We start from the raw sequence: 18,443 nt of genomic DNA on the forward strand, positions 1-18,443 counted from the left end.
TCATCCTTTCCTCTATATACTGTAGCCTAACAAAGCAATGCAGCTGCCCAGGGTTCAGGTTAAAGTGGTTGATAAGTTCCATGTTTAGATATAGGAATACTCATGAGAATTTACTTCTTTTTCTATTAATTGAGAAAAACATATCAGAAGAGGTGAAAATGTGGAGCTAATTGGTTCAGGGAAATAAAATAGCTTGGTTAAGCAAGAGTACATGATACCCAATAGATGCTTATGACGGAGGGAAAAGAGTCTCACCTAGAGTCCTAGGGAGAGTGGGCGGGCTGGGCCTGAAAAAACAGGTTTCAGCAAGATGGAAAGATTGGAGGTGAGATTGCACAAGGAGGTAGTTAGCCACGAGGAATTGTTTGTGGGAACGTGTGCTTTGCAAGTCTGCCTTCCCGGCTGACTTCAGATGTTTGTCTACATCATCTACCTACTTGTTTTATTGACTCATTCAAAGTTCTTCTTTAATTCCAAAAGCAAATGTGATCGCTTTCTACGTTCCATGCACATGACTAGGTGCTGGGGCACATTAAAGACAAAGGGAAACACTCTTTCCCCTTCTAGAGTTTTACGTCTAGTGGAAGACAGAGCTGTAAAGCAGCAAAGTAATCTCATGTGACAGGTGCTAAAATGGCTGCTGAGGGTGATTTGGAGACACAGAGGAAAACATGTCTTTATCATTAAGAGATCAGAAGGGTTCCTTTTCAAAAACTTGGTTTTGAAGAATGAGTATCTAATGGGTAGCAAAAAATATATCAAGAAGGTTTTTAAGTAGAGCGAATGACATCTATCTGTGTGAAATCCTTGTGGACAGAGGCAAATAGTTTAATACGACTGACCGGAGCGAAAGGTGCTTGGGAGACAGGGTTGCAAGATGAATTGAAAGAAGCAGGCAGGTGTCAAATCAGGAAGGAACTTGTATAGCAAGCTGGGGAATTTGAGAGTAACCACAAAGCGCTGAGAAGCCACAGAAAGATTTAAATCAGCAGGGTGATAAAATCAGATCCAAGCTTAGTAAAGATCATATTGTACAAAGGAGAAAAGACAGCCTCTTCAATAAGTGGTGCTGGGAAAACTGGACAGCTACATGTAAAAGAATGAAATTAGAACATTCTCTAACACCATATACAAAAATAAACTCAAAATGGATTAAAGACCTAAATGTAAGACCAGATACTATAAAACTCCTAGATGAAAACATAGGCAGGACACACTTTGACATAAACTGCAGCAATATTTTTTTGGATCTGTCTCCTAGAGTAATGGAAATAAAAACAAAAATAAATAAATGGGACCTAATTAAACCTAAAAGCTTTTGCACAGAAAAGGAAACCATAAACAAAATGAAAAGACAACCTATGGAATGGGAGAAAATATCTGCAAACGATGCGACTGACAAGGGCTTAATTTCCAAAATATACGAACAATTTATACAGCTCAGTGTCAAAAAAAAAATCAGAAAATGGGCAGAAGACCTAAATAGACATTTCTCCAAAGAAGACATACAGATGGCCAACAGCCACATGGAAATATGCTCAACATCACTAATTATTAGAGAAATGCAAATCAAAACTACAATGAGGTATCACCAGTCAGAATGCCCATCATCAAAAAGTCTACAAATAATAAACGCTGGAGAAGGTGTGGAGAAAAGGGAACCGTCCTACACTGTTGGTGGGAATGTAGATTGGTGCAGCCATTATGGAGAACAGTATGGAGGTTCTTCAAAAAACTAAACATAGAGTTGCCATATGAACCAGAAATCCCACTCCTGGGCATATATCTGGAAGATATGAAAACTCTAATTCAAAAAGATACATGCACCCCAATGTTCATGGCAGCACAATTTACAATAGCCAGGTCATGGAAGCAACCTAAATGTCCATCAAAAATATATATATCATATTGGATGCAATGTAGGGAGGAGATAGGAGGCACCGAAACCAGCTGGAAAGCTTGGTTCCCAACCTGGGTCATTGCGCAAATGGTTGTGATCATGGCTGACACAGGGACAGAGGAGGGGAAGCAGACTGGATTCGAGAGAATAAGTTTTCAACGTAACTGTTTTCTCTAAGTTCTCATCATTCCTCCTTTAACATGTTAAGAAGGAAAAGGGATAAAGAGTGGATATGATGATGCTTGCGTTTATCTTCTGTCCCTGAACTGAACATAGGCTTCCCGGGACCTGGGTTTTTTGTAAATATACAAAATTGGGGAAGGCAAGACATCAACTGAGCTTTAACCACTAGGGGCAGTGGGGGTGAGAGCCACCCACTGTCACACTTCCCCCACTAGTCTTTACTCCTCGTGATTTCCCGAGTTTGGAAAGCATCTCTTCACAGTCACGTAATGATGATCTTTGAGGGGGAAATACTAATGCTCTGGGAGGAATAAATGAACTCACCAAGAACATGGCTTTCACTTTGGTACGCTTACCTTTGCCAAGTAGTGTCTGTTATGCTAAGACTTGTGGGTGGCATGCAGGAGGCTCACCCGCCACTGCGGAACGGATTTCTTACCTGCCTCGCTGCGGGTCAGGGACAGTACTGATGTGATTGGAGTAGTTCAATTAGCAGAGCAAACAGATTCTTAGACTGGTGAAAAGGAGACACAATTTTGTCCTTGACCTAGAGAATTACCTAGGCAACCAAAACTTCAGCTTCTCTGTCTCCCAAATGAGACTCTTAAGTGGTGCACTGTCCAAATGAGTGAGTCTGAAACCCAGCTGAGTCTAATACAGTTTGGGAGCCACAGCTCCAAACAATAAAGATTTTAGGGAGCTTTGGTAAACAGGTACATTTCATTTGGGGCCCCTCCCCCTAAAACAGGGAAGGAAAAACATTGTGAGAGGCAAGCAAAAGTTACAATATCTCAGTAAATGAATGTTAGGAATTTAAGGAAAGTATAATATTCCTGTAATAAATAATGCCTGATGACAAAAATATTGGGTTATTTTACAGTACTGCTCAAATGGGGAGAAAGCACTAATTAAAACACTTTCTTTTTACTCTTCTGTAGCAAGCAGGATTCTCTGGTTGCAAACATAAGAAGCGAACTCTATAATTTAAGGAGAGAATTAAAATTGTGGAAAGTCATGGAGGTGGCTCGTAGGAATGAAGGGTAAGATGATAAGGAAGCCGATAGAGACATGAAACATTTAACTCTGGGGACCTGGCTAGCAGGAACCAGCAGACGTCTCTCCTGGGGGGCAGGTGAGAAAAATGAGTTCCTTATCAAGTCGAGTTACAGATTTTATAAATGATGTTCAGGGAGGGATGAGCCTGCATAAAAAAAGTGATGTTTCAGCAGAGGAAAGCACGTGCTTTAGAACTACAAGCAGAGTCCATCAATATGCATATACTTTAGTTCTTTAGTAAGCGTTGATCCCTTGATGAATTACACTCATTTAAAACTGGAAACATGGGCTTCCCTGGTGGCGCAGTGGTTGAGAGTCCGCCTGCCGATGCAGGGGACGCGGGTTCGTGCCCTGGTCTGGGAAGATCCCACATGCCGCGGAGCAGCTGGGCCCGTGAGCCATGGACGCTGAGCCTGCGCGTCCCGAGTCTGTGCTCCGCAACGGGAGAGGCCATAACAGTGAGAGGCCCGCGTATCACAAAAAAAAAAAAAAAACTGGAAACAGCCGAACAAATACTCTGTATAAAGAACCTACCCTTGGGTTTCCCTGGTGGCACAGTGGTTGAGAGTCCGCCTGCCGATGCTGGGGGACACGAGTTCGTACCCCGGACTGAGAGGACCCCACGTGCTGTGGAGCGGCTGGGCCCGTGAGCCATGGCCGCGGAGCCTGCGCGTCCGGAGCCTGCGCGTCCGGAGCCTGTGCTCCACGGCGGGAGGGGCCACAGCAGTGGGAGGCCCGCGTACCGCAAAAAAAAAAACCAACTGGAAACAGCCGAACAAATACTCTGTATAAAGAACCTACCCTTTGGCTTCCCTGGTGGCGCAGTGGTTGAGAGTCCGCCTGCCGATGCAGGGGGACACAGGTTCATACCCCGGACTGAGAGGACCCCGCGTGCCGCGGAGTGGTTTGGCCCGTGAGCCATGGCCGCTGAGCCTGCGCGGCCGGAGCCTGTGCTCCGCAACGGGAGAGACCACAACAGTGAAAGGCCCGTGTACCGTAATGTGAAGTACATCAGGCAAAATGATTCGTGGTAAAATCACTTTGCAAATTCTATAGCCTCATATATAATATATATATGTTAATTAAATTTATGTTGACATATTATTTAATAATAAACTTAAGGAAAAATTGCAAGGCTTTCGCTTTCTTGACTAGAGGGCATAAAAACAATCTTGATAGAATTCATGTTCATCACAACCATCTGGAGCAATATTTTGCAAACCAACCCAACTTTTTAAAGTTAACTTCAATGTGCTAAGCTTATACTGGCAACCTTAAAAGGAAGTAATTTATGTCTGTAATGTATGTATCTCTATAAACTATTTATTTTTTTAAGACCATATGAAACAGCACTAAAAAAAGCTGCAGTTGCTACACCACCTTTGACATGAGATAGTGTGAGCATAATTAATATTGCCTACAAATATAATCTCAAAATAGTGGATCGTGAGCTCACTGCTTAATTGTTCTGAAAATGATAGGGTATGTTTCCTTTAGGCTAAACCACCAAGAAATTTTTTTAATTGACCTTTAATAGAAATCATACTGTATTTTTAGTCTAGAGAAAACAGAGTCTGTGGGAACCACCTTCTTCTACCCATGTCTTGGCAGTGGGAACTAGTATTCCAGATCAAGACTATTTACTGATCTCCATGGCAACGATATGCTTTATCTTGGATAAATCCTCATATCATAAGGACCCAGTGGTTCTTTAATAAATATCTTAACCTTAATAAAAATCTTAACCTTAAAATAACAATCTTGATGTGAAATATAAATGCTTTAACTAGAAAAATAATTTTATAGACTGTTTCTGTAACACTAGAAAGTCTTATATAGCCTCTTCGTCAGATTTTCATTTTTGGAATAAATCCTCACTTCTCAGGAAAGACAGTTTGAAGTAAAGACCTTTCAAAAAAGTGATTGAGTTAAAGTTGTGCCTTTTAATTTGTTACTTGGCAGAGTATTAAATGGAGCGTAGCATTGCTGGGGCTGGGGCTTAAATGATGTCCTACATACCATGTGTAGCAACACTCCACAGAGGCATCACCCAGGTGCGTGAGTTGCCTAGGTTTAGCGATCATTACCCTCTTGTCTCCCAGGTTTGCAACAAGAAATTAAATCCCTAAAAACTTCATCTACAGGGAGGCTTGACCATTTTCCAGCTTGCTAGATATGCTAAAGCATTCTGGCTAAGATTCCAAATAACAACACAAGAAGATGGAGTTATGCCCATAAAACGCTTTAGGGTCCTCAATAGAAAAATGCTGTATGAATACCAACTAGTGGTATTATTATTTTGTCTCATGGTCCGACCTGACGCTTTTTAAGCCTATAGGATCACACACACACATTTTAACAAAATCCGTGTTACACAGAACGCACTTCCGTACAACTACATTATAATTTTTGTTTGAGAGAGTGTGGGTGGTGATACAGATATTCTTCTTCCTTTTGACAGCTTCCCCTCCGGTATTTCAAATGCATTAACATTCAGCAGGTGAAACTCAAATACTTTTTATACTTCAGAACCATTCTTTTTTAAGATTGCAAGTGATTTTTAAATCAAGGTCAAATGAACTGCAACTAGATGTGTCATTCATTGATTTTTTTTCGTAGGGATTTAACATTTCTATGCATTTTAACACCCTCCCTTGGTAATGAATCGGGAGCCAGCTCTCTAGGTCCTTGAAGGCCTGCTGTTCTTTCTCATTTGTCAAGTGATCCATGAACAAATAAAGGAAGCTGGTATTGTCATTAAGAGGAGTATTTCAATACTGGACCCACTGATTGTGCTCTGAATCATTTGCCTCTACCCTTTGCATTATAAAGGCAACCAGATGAAAAAGAGTGTTGTACATCTAAGCACTGTCAGAACAGTTCCAACAAGTGTAAAGTCTGCCCAGGCTCCAGCTTGCCTCCCCAGGTTCTAAAATAAGTGCCTTTTTTTCAACTGAAATTGTCTAGTGAGAGTGCTGGTTGGGAAGGATTGGGTGAAGAAAGCAAATGACTTTTAATCTCATTGAAGTGAAGAATTTCATCTTATTCATATTCATATTCCATGTGGTAACTGGCCCAATCAGTGCCTTACATAATTATAGGAATCCCCCAAAAAAAGGAAAGGGGAAAGATTTCTGAATCATTAAATGGTCTTTTTTGTAATATAACTAGGAGGAGGGTTTCTATTTCTTTTTAACTTTATTGATAAGGAAATACTACAACAAAGCACAAAGCAAAAGTTTGGGGAATATTGCTTACATAGGTATGTGTCTGTCTTTCTCTGTGTCTGTGATATGTGTGTATGATACATGGAGTATGACTATAAAATAATGAGGCTTAAAAAACACATATTTTTGGGCTTCCCTGGTGGCGCAGTGGTTGAGAGTCCGCCTGTCAATGCAGGGGACACGGGTTCGTGCCCTGGTCCGGGAAGATCCCACGTGCCGCGGAGCGGCTGGGCCCGTGAGCCATGGCCGCTGAGCCTGCGCGTCCGGAGCCTGTGCTCTGCAGCGGGAGAGGCCACAGCAGTGAGAGGCCCGCGTACCGGAAAAAAAAAAAAAAAAAAAAAAAAACACATATTTTTGACAATATTATCTTTGTGTCACGGTGAAGTTTAATTAAATAATGTATGCTAAAGTATTTGCAAATTCTTTTTTTTTTACATCTTTATTGGAGTATAATTGCTTTACAATGGTGTGTTAGTTTCTGCTTTATAACAAAGTGAATCAGTTATACATATACATATGTTCCCATATCTCTTCCCTCTTGTGTCTCCCTCTCTCCCACCCTCCCTACGCAAATTCTTAAAGTGGCGTCCAAATAGAAAATGTTGCAATTTTAGGTTGTTCAACAACAAATAATTAATTGAGCAGTTCCTATGGTCTATAGCAATAAAATTGTAGCCTTGGTAGGGACCAGGAAGGATGAAATGACTTGGCTCAAAGCCATACAACTACAGAAAAGGGAGAACAACTAATATAAAAAACTGATGGCAAACTGTAGAGGCAAAGCATATTAAAGACTAATGATGACGCATTCTTACTTGTCCAATACATAATTCGACTTTGGAATATATTGCTTCTTTTATCTGAAAGATCCATTTTTATCATTATAATTCCAAATCATGACAGCTCAGAAGTTGTCATTAAGAATAAGAATAAACTGAAGAACTTTCTTCCTCCTCCACAGACAAAATTGCAGTCTGTGGATGTAGTGTGAACACGGCAGCAGAAAAAGATGGAACACAAGATAGATTCCCAATAACTTCATACCTGGACTCACTATTGATTCTGTTTGCACTTATTCTCGGCTGCCATCACTCAGTCTCACAGGTGGACAACACCTCTCATTCAAAATAAACCTTCAGGGCTTCCCTGGTGGCACAGTGGTTGAGAGTCCGCCTGCCGATGCAGGGGACACGGGTTTGTGCCCCGGTCCAGGAAGATCCCACATGCCGCGGAGCGGCTGGGCCCGTGAGCCATGGCCGCTGAGCCTGCACATCCGGAGCCTGTGCTCCGCAACGGGAGAGGCCACAGCAGTGAGAGGCCCACGTACCGCAAAAAAAAAAAAAAAAAAAAAAAAACCTTCAGTTCTTGATGGCTCCATATCAGGTTGCTGCCATTGCCAGCTGTTTCTTGACCAGAACACATTGCTTTAAGATTTGCCTCTTTATGTCCTTAGAGCAAATGCACAAGCACAGGAATACGCTGAAGCATTTTATGACGCTTACCACGTTATTTGACTCTGTAACAAATTTTTAAAAATCACAATGACTAATGCTGTCATTGAAGAGCTGTAGTTTCCATTTACCTGTACCTGTGGATAAGAAATGTGTTGTTTTTTGGACCAGAGATTTTCTCCCTCCACCGTGGTTAAAATTTTACAAGCGGGAGGAAAAGACTGAAGAAAAGCTGAGTGATTTACTGAACTTGTTTCATTCAGAAAGCCATCTCATTAAAGTAGCTTGTAGATAGTTCTAACGTATCTTAAATAATATAATCTCTGGTTGGGAGAAACATACATCTTCATGTAACATCTGTGCATTTTTCTAAACACTTACCATTGCATTTTTCCTGTGTTAATGAATAGCTTAGATGACATATATAATAACTGATGGGCTTAGACGGGTGTAACGAGCCTCCAGACATGGCTAGTTCCTAAGAAATGTTTAGTAACCCGCAATTTTTTTAAAGTCTCTTGATTTTTCTTTGGGACCAATGGCCAAGTGTGTTTGGAGAAATGCTTTCCTACATTTTCAGCCTCATCGTCACCACTCAATTCCCCCAAGTTAGTACCAACCTTACTGGCCCTACTCAATCTGATCCCAGCTAGCCTGCTCATTCGTCACTGCCTTTAAATCACCCTCCCCCCGAAAAAATATTCCCTGGGGTCCAACTAGGCTGTTGAGAGGGAATGGTAATAAGGCATTCCAGTGTTTTCTCTCCACTCAGTTGTCCAACAATTGCAGTCAAAATGCCTCGAAATTGCTTACTCTTATTTCAGTTCATCTCTTCAAGCTCTGCCTAATATAACTCAACAAAACTTATGTCAAAAAAATAAAAAACCCACTTTTTCATTGTGCTTTATTGTAGCATTAATGTCTCTGCCTGTTCTATAGAGATAAACCCACGGACATAATTGTGCTTAATGAGGCTGTCTGTATGGGAAGTTAACATAGACTTTAGGGCTTCGCTGGTGGCGCAGTGGTTGGGAGTCCGCCTGCCGATGCAGGGCACACGGGTTCGTGCCCCGGTCCGGGAGGATCCCACGTGCCGCGGAACGGCTGGGCCCGTGAGCCATGGCCGCTGAGCCTGCGCGTCCGGAGCCTGTGCTCCGCAACGGGAGAGGCCCCAACAGTGAGAGGCCCGCATACCGCAAAAAAAAAAAAAAAAAGACTTTAAATGATGCAGTATTATAATTAGTAAAGCTTTTTAAGCACTGATTTTTTTTATAGTCAGGGTCTAGTGACAAATAATTTGGATAAGAGCAAAATCTGAGTGAATTAAGGGAAGTAATATTCCCTTAGGAAGTTATTTATTCCTTTAGGAATTCATTTATTTCAGAATAGAACACTATGTTAGGTATTATAAATAGATTACAAAGTGCATAATAGGCTCAGATTCTGAAGTCAGGAATATTCGAATCCACTTAAAAAGGAAAATCTATAGTCCCAATAGAAAGCAAAAATAATTGAATACTGTTTTGTCTTGCTTATTTTTTTAGTGAGGTATAGAACTAAATTCTGTAATAAGTATAATGTTCTGCCCCCACCCTGGAGTGAGGTCCTCGTATGTCACATAAAGGCAAAGAGTATCATTGGGCACCTATGATGGGCTGGAGACCTTGGTGCCCAGAAGGAATTTGAGACCACTTCAGGCTTTCTATTCTTTTGTTCGAGGTCTCCTAAGTAGAAGCTTGAACATTCTCCTTGCAAATAATAATAACAAAACGTTTCTTGCAGGTCATGGGACATGAGTTTGGAAAGAAGAGGAGGCAAGAGAGCCTGTCATTTACAAATGGCACAGAATAGGAGAATCAAGCCCTTCGAAGAGAGCGACAATAAGATGGATTTAGATCATCTTCCTGGATACGGCCAGCTCAGTTAGAGCCAGGTTTCCAGTAATGACTTCAAAGCACCAGATCGCATAATCTGAAATACAAGGATGTATAACACAAATAATCAAATATTTTAACAATAAAGACAGCAAACGAATTAAATATACCTGTTATATAGGATTATTAGAATTATTTAAGAGACCCCTTAGAGGCAATCTATTATGTTAAGTACAATGATTCTGCTTTCCAATGCTCTGGACAGAATTTAAAATGCCAGCAATCATGTTAGCATGGCAAATCAATTTTCAAACTAGCTGAAGCCCCAGCACTTCATTCTGACCAGTGATTACACATACTACACCTCTCTGTCTTTTCCTTCTTCTCCTCTAACATATTAAATTCAATAGTTGACTTAGAATGTAAGGTGTCCCTTTAGGAACAAAGAAGGCATTAAGTATTTTCTTCCATAGGGTGCCAAATGAGAATACACCAACCTGTCTCTGTAAACATTTGCTTCTATGACTGTTCTAGTATTCTGTTATCATCAAATCTTATCAAGTAGGAAAATGAAGTCTTATAAAAAACAGCAATTATTTATTGGTGTTGGTAATATCATTCCTTTTTTATGTTTTAATTTTTCAATAAAAATTTTTAATGAAGTATAATTGATTTCCAATATTGTGTTAGATTCAGGTGTATAGCACTGTAATTCAGTTATATATATATATATATACGTATATATATATATATATATACATATATGTCTATATTCTTCAGATTCTCTTCCCTTATAGGTTATTACAAAATATTGAGTATTACAAACTACTATATATAAGACAGACAACCAACAAGGACCTACTGTATAACACAGGGAACTCTACTCAATATTCTGTGATAACCTATATGAGAAAAGAATCTGAAGAAGAATGAATGTATGTAGACGTATAACTGAATCACTTTGCTGTATACCTGAAACTAACACAACATTGTACATCAACTATACTCTAATAAAATAAGAAAACAAACAAAAAATATATTGAGTAGAGTTCCCTATACTATACAATAGGTCTTTGTGGGTTATCTATTTTATACATGGTAGTGTGTATATGTTAATCCCAACTTCAGCAATTTCGACAGTGCCATAACTCCTCCACTTAACAGACCACAAACCAAAATGCTGCGCCTGCCACTTGAGGCCCTCTGGGTTTCCACTATCCCCTTCAATCACCCCGAGAGTCAGCCAAAAAAGTGGACCCCTCACAATTAGCCAAACACATCCAGTACCATGTTACTACTACCCCAACTCTTCTGTCTGCGCGGAATCCCTGCCTTCTCACTTACCATTTATTCACTCAGGAACTCAGGACACATATACTTGGTACTTGATCTGTGCCAGGATTTATGCCTGTCTCAATCCTATCCCTGCTTAAGAGTGAAGAGTCTAATTCAAAGGCAAAATTCCAGGCAATTATTCCATGAAATCTTTCTCTATCCTTCGAATCAAGAATAATTTATTCATCTGTCCATTTAGTCATTTATTCAGTTATATAGTGTACTGAACACCTATTGTATGCTAAGTCCTAATGGTACAAGTACAAATCAAATCTATTTTCTGACTTTATGAAACTTGAAGGCTAATTGAAAAGCAAACCAATAAAACAGTAATTACCCTACAATTATAGAGTGGAATGTCAATGTATGCCACTACCTAAACTATACAGGAAACATCTTCTTCCCAGAGGAGGGAACAGTTGATCTGAGCCTTTAAATTCAAAGAGAGTTAGCTAAACAAAGAATGAAGGATAGTCTAGGCAAAAAGAAAAGGCATGGGGGGAAATAGCATAAGAAGTGTAAGGAAAACCAAGGTTTTCTAACTGGCCAGAATGCATATGCACACCAAGTCGTTTGCAGTGAATAAATGAAAGAACCTTGGTGGGTGAGTGACCAGAGATGAGAATAAGATGTGAACAAGTAACTGTTGAAACATTTTGAAAACTAATTTAAGATATTTACACTTTATCCTGAAGGGTTTGGGGAAGTATTGAAAAATGTTGAACAGGGAGGGGCAAGATAAGAATTTGGCTTTAAATGGTGCACTCATCCACCCAAATACTTAAGCCAGAAATCTGAGAGGCAAACATGCTACCACTGTCTCTCTCAGTCTCTCACATTCAATTCACCAAATCCCAGATTTCACTGTTAAATATATCTCAGGCTTCATCTACTACTTTCCCCTCTGCTGCCACCGTCTTAAACCGAGGGCAACCAAGATGTACTCGGGAATTTCTCAAGAGCATGTTAACTGGTCTCTCATATCTATCATCTACACAGCAGCATGATTGATCTTCTAAAAATGTAAATCGGATCACAACGTGCCTCTGCTTAAAATGTTTCATTGATGTAATTCTAAAGAATGTGATTAAAGAAGATCTTGCTGAGGACTTTATATCTGAGGTGAGACCCACAAGATTTACAGAAGCCAGCTATTCAAAGAACCAAAGGAAAATCAGAATGATGTCATTAATAGAGTGAAAAGGCAACCCATAGAATGGGAGATATTTATAGTACAGGGCTTATGTGCATAATTAAAATAACAAGGCACAGTGGCAGCTCCTCCACAACAGAGAAGTGAAGAATAACAAGTAACAATAATCAAGTCCTGTTATTGAATGAATGTCTGTGTCTGCCCAAAATCCATATGTTGAAGCCCTAATCCCCAATCATATTTGAATGTGATGAAGGCTTTAGGAGGTAATTAAGTTTAGAGGAGGTCATGAGAATGAAGTCCCCATGATGGGATCGGTACCCTTATAAGAGACTGAAGAGACCAATGCTCTCAGTCTCCATCATGTGAGGACACAGCAAGAAGGTGCCTATCTGTAAACTAGGAAGAGGAGTTTCACCAAGAACCCAATCATGCTGGCACCCTGATCTCAGCCTTCCAGACTCCAGAACTCCTGCACTTCCACTAATGTTTGCTGTGTAAGTCACCCAGTCCATGGTATTCTGCTGATGCAGCCTGAACTAAAACAAGTCTTAAGGAATCTAGCACGATCCCAGTTTGTGTTCACCTATGTATCAGTAACCAAGATGCTGAATCTAAATAAAAGGATGAGCTACAGGCAGAAATAATGCCCAGTGTTAGATAGACATTTTGTCATCTATTGGTGATTTCAGTTCAATAAAAAGATATAAAAATCATGGCTTCCCTGGTGGCGCAGTGGTTGAGAGTCCGCCTGCCGATGTAGGGGACACAGGTTTGTGCCCCGGTCTGGGAAGATCTCACGTGCCGTGGAGCGGCTGGACCCGTGAGCCATGACCGCTGAGCCTGCACGTCCAGAGCCTGTGCTCCGCAGTGGGAGAGGCCACAACAGTTGAGAGGCCCGTGTACCGCAAAAAACAAACAAAATCAAAGTGGGTCTGCAGTTTTAAGAAAGCCTAGGCAGAAGGCCTGTAGGCCGGGCAGTCTGCAACCTACTTGCTGGGATACAGATCTGATACCTGCTGAGGACCAGAGATAAAAGCCACACCAGTGGGTGGACTGAGTCACTCAGTGTTTGGATTTGTGACGCTTTCATCTGGGAATGCCACCAGAATTTAATAGTTTCACTTCCTTCCAGACATTTCAGTGCTTGATTGTAGAGTAGAAGAAAGTTACTTCAGAGTTCCATTAGCTAGTATGCTTCTGAGATAATAAAATATAACCTATTTTAGTAAAAATGAGTACAAATATTGATGATGTGGTATTTTATTAGAATCAAGGCAGATAGTCATGGAAGACCAGATCACAACTTCACCTATCACCTTCAGGTAAGAGGCTACATTTTAGACATCTTATACTAAAGTATGTCTCATGATGTAATACTTCATTTGCCAATTTTTGCCCTGTTCCTAGCTCCAAACCTTATGTCTTTAATGACTGTTTGCAAGTATTCCTGCCCTTGGGATGTCTATAAGTGCAATAATTAGATGAGGTAATTTGTGCAGCCCTGCAAAACAAAGGGGGTGTTTAAACAGCTAGGAATCTGTGGAGAGACCACAGCAGAGAGAAAGATAGGATTGAAAGTCATCCAATCAGTCTGGAGAAGGAAATGACAGAAAACACACTGGCTGACAAGAAGGAAAGTCAGAAGAAGAATCAAATAGGGAGTTTGAAAGTTTATCTCCACAAATGCTGAGGTTCACCTTACATAGAAAGGACAGGGAAAGCCAGCTCTCTACCCTATGCTTGGAGTTTTAAGAGACTGAGCCAGGTCAGAAAATTACTAGCCATGGGACTATATTGAACTCATACAGCTTTGCCAATAGAGCTATCTTTTTCCATTAATCACACATTTATAATACATAATGAAAACTACAGCCTTACAAGGTTAGTGGTCAATTTCTCCATTAGGTGAAAGAGAAATAGTGATGGTCAATAGTAAAGTAGCCAAAACATTTACTAAGCTACAAATTTCTATACATAACAACAACAAGCTCACTCTTGCCCTTAGATTGCTCACTTTCCAGGTTGAAAAGATCCTCTGGCTCCCAACTGGCCTTAGTAAATTGGCCTTAGTGCAGTCTTGTTAGACCTATAACATATAAAAATGTAATAAATCTGTAATATATTTGCCAAAAATAGCACAAAGGAGGCAGTGGGAGCAAAGATGTATTGGGCTAATAAAGTGATTATAGGTGGTAAAGTAATAGTTGTAACAATGTACTGTTGGTTTTGGAACATTAATAATTATAATACCTATAACAAAAATATTACAAAAAGGAGGAAAAGGAATGAGCTATATAGGAGTAGTATTTCTCTGTATTGCTGTAATTAAGCTACTTTAAATCTGAAACTGATTCTGATGAGTTAATATGTATATAGTAACTCTAGAGCAACCACTAAATAATAATTCAAAAACATAGTAAAAAATCATTAAAGGAATTAACATGTTACATTAAAAAATATTCACTTAGTGAAAAAGAAATCAGTAAAGTAGGAATAGGGGAACAAAAAAAGACATGAGACATACAGAAAATAAAAAGTACAATGAAACATGTATATTCAACTATATCAATAATATTAAATGTGAGTAGGTTAAACAATCCAATCAAAAGGCAGAGATTGTCAGACTGGATTAAAAGCAAGCAAATGAAAGACATGATCCAGTGACATGTCTACAGAAGATACACTTTAGATTCAAAGACACAAATGGATTGAAAGTTAAAGGATAGAAAAATGATAGATCATGCAAATAGCAACCATAGGAAATACTAAGTTAGACAAAATAGGTATTAAAATAGAAAATGTTACTACAGATAAAAAGGGACATTTTATAATGGAAAGAAGCCAATTCATCAGAAAGATACAACAATTGTAAACATAAATTGGCAAATGTTTAGCTAGCTTGACCAAGAAAAAAAGAGCCTTAAGACATTAAGAGGGGACATTATTACCAATCTTACAGAAATAAAAAATGATTAAAAGAAATATTGTGAACAATTGTATGCTAACATATTGATAACTTAGATGAAATGACAAATTCCTCGAAAGACACAAACTACCTAAACTAATTTAGGAAGAAATAGACAATCTGAGTAAAATTATAGCGAGTGTAGAGATTGAATTAGTTTTCAAAAAACTACACATAAAGAAAACAAAGACCCAGGTGACTTCATTTTCCATCTGAAAATGAAAGGAAGAAGACAATTCCATCCACAATAGCATCAAAAAAATACCATACTTAGAAATAAATTTATCAAAAAGTGCAAAACGTACTCTGAAAACTACAAAACATTTTTGAAAGAAATTAAAGATAATCCAAAGAAATGGAAAGCATCCCATGTTTACGTATCAGAAGATTGTACACTGTGAAGATGGCATTACTCCCTAAACTGATCTACAGATTCAACATAATTCCTATCAGAATTTCAGCTGACTTCATTATAAAAATTGAAAATATCATTCTGAAATTCATACTGAATTGAAAGGAACCCAGAATAGCCAAATCATTCTGGAAAAAAGAAGAACAAATAGGAGAATTCACACATCCTAATTTCAAAACTTACTACAAAATAATGTAATGAAGACAGTGTGTTACTGGCAAAGGATAGACATATAGCTTAACAGGAATAAATTGAGACTCCAGACATAAACCTATACATCTAAAGTCAACTGATAATCATCAAGGTTACCAAGACTATTCAATGAGAAGGAACAGTCTTTTCAACAAATAGTGCTGGGACAAATGGATATCAAGACACAAAAGAATGAAGTGCATTTCATAAAGAAAAGTTAGTTCAAACTAGATGGAATACCTACATGTAAGAACTAAAGCTTATAGAAGAAAGCATAGGGACAAACCTGCATGACTTCTGACTTGGCAAAGGATTCTTAGCTATGATAACAAAAGTATGAGCAACAAAAGAAAAAATAAATAAATTGGATTTGATCAATATTTAAAACTTGTACTTCAAAGAGTGTCATCAAGAAAATGAAAAAACAATACACAGAATGCAAGAAAGTATTTGCAAATCATATATCTGCTAAGTGAATTGTATCTAGAATGTATAAAGGACATTTACAAGTGAGTAATAAAAGGACAAATAACCCAATTAAAAAACGGGCAAAAAATCTAAATAGGCATATCTTCAAGAAGATGAAAGAAGCCAGTCACTAAAGACCACATATTACATGATTCCATTCATATAAAAGTCCAGAATAGGGAGATCCATAGAGACAGAAAGTTGATTACTGGTTCCTTAGAGCTGGGGAGGATGGAAGGATAGGAATGAGATGAAAATGTTCTAATATTGATTGTGGTGATGGTTGCGCATATCTGCGAATATACTAAAAACCATTGAATTGTATGTACACTTTAGTTCAGTGAATGGTCTGGCATGTGAATTATATCTCAATAAAGGTGCTTTAAAGAAGATGTTTGGACACTGTGCTAACAGACAAAATTTAATTACTATGTCAGTGGTGATGCTGGGAGCAAGTCAAGAAAATCTATTTAGAAGAAAAATGACATTTGAGCTGGTTCTTCAAGGGTAAGAACTGTATTTAATCTCTTTTTCTCATTGCTAGTCTTGAAAGATAGAATGGGGTTTTTTGCTATTAATTTGCCTTGAAACCCTTTGAAAACTTGCTGTGTGCCTTAAAAATCTTTAGTAAAAGATTCCCTCCATATGCTTAGACAAAAAAAAATATTTTAATCACCAAAAATTGAATATCTGTGATCTTTTTAAAAATGACAATCCTCACCTCCCTCTTTAATACTAATAATTTGTGTCGGACATCCACTCTAAATGATCTGTGCTAACACCATGGCCTGCTGTTTTAGGTAACTGGAAGCATCAGGTAATCTGCCCAGGTAAATCAAAACAATGTTGATATTTTTGGTCGCTCTGTTTTTCTGTCTGCTTTGAGTTGACAGTCTCTATCCAGATGGACAGTGGGCTATTTGAGATTTTTATACCTTACGCAGCAAGGAGGGCTGCCAGGCTAATGGTCACTCGTTGAGAGTTAACTGGCATTTATCCATTTTTCACTCATTTATCAATGCATTTAGTTTTTCAACAAGCTTGTAAAGGTTATTATACAACAGACACTGTGATGTGTGTTGGGAATACAAAAGCAACATTTTGCTTTTGACTGGCTTCTTTCAACTAGCGTGTTTCCAGAGTTCATGCATTTGTAGCATGAATCAATACTTCATTCCTCTTTCTGGCTGAATGATATTCCACTGTATAGATATACCCTATGCTGTTTATTCATTCATCTGTTAACGAACACCTCAATGGTTTACAACTTTTGCTATAATGAATGATGCTGCTGTAAATATTTGTGTACAAGCTTTTGTATGGACATTTGTTTTCATTCCTCTTGGGTATGTACTAGGGAATGGAATTGCTGGGAATTCTATGCTTCATCATTTGAGGAACTGCCAGATTGTGTTCTGAGGCAGTTGCGCCATTTTATATTCTCACCAGCAGTGTAGGAGGGTTCAATTTCTCCACATGCATGTTATCTTTTTTGCTATCTGACTTTTTTTTTTTTTTGCGGTTCGCGGGCCTCTCACTGTTGTGGCCTCTCCTGTTGCGGAGCACAGGCTCCGGACGCGCAGGCTCAGCGGCCATGGCTCACGGGCCCAGCCGCTCCGCGGCATGTGGGATCTTCCTGGACTGGGGCACGAACCCGTGTCCCCTGCATCGGCAGGTGGACTCTCAACCACTGCGCCACCAGGGAAGCCCTATCTGACTTTTTTATTCTAGCTATCCTAGTGTTTGTGGAGTGGTATCTCTTTGTGGTTTCAGTTTGCATTCCCTAATGACAGCAACATGATTTCCCTGTCCTCCAGGAGCTCACAGTCTAATAGCCAAGGGTGGAGAGGTTGGAAAAACCTACAATATGCCATATGTGCTTTAGAACACCTGGCGGTGAGGTCTGGAAAGACTTCAGAAAGGAAGAGACACTGAGCTGAATCTTAGAAGCCTGAAGGTATGTTCTTCTGACAGACAAAGGTGGAGTGTATGCATGTGTACATACCCTTGGGGGAAGGTGCAGAACTTTCCGATGAAAGGAACATCTTGTGTAAAGTATCCCATAGTGAAAGAGTGTGCCCAGATGCACTATGCTATATCCTTCTCCATGGCGTTAGACAAATTGATGGCAATACGTTAAATCCTGACTTTCTCATTTACAAGTTTCACGGAGACTAATTTAGCCTCTTTCATTGGAAACATGATAGGCCTTGAACCTCCTTAA

Source organism: Globicephala melas, chromosome 12 (genome assembly GCF_963455315.2).
Source record: "Globicephala melas chromosome 12, mGloMel1.2, whole genome shotgun sequence".
Lineage (NCBI taxonomy): Eukaryota > Metazoa > Chordata > Mammalia > Artiodactyla > Delphinidae > Globicephala > Globicephala melas.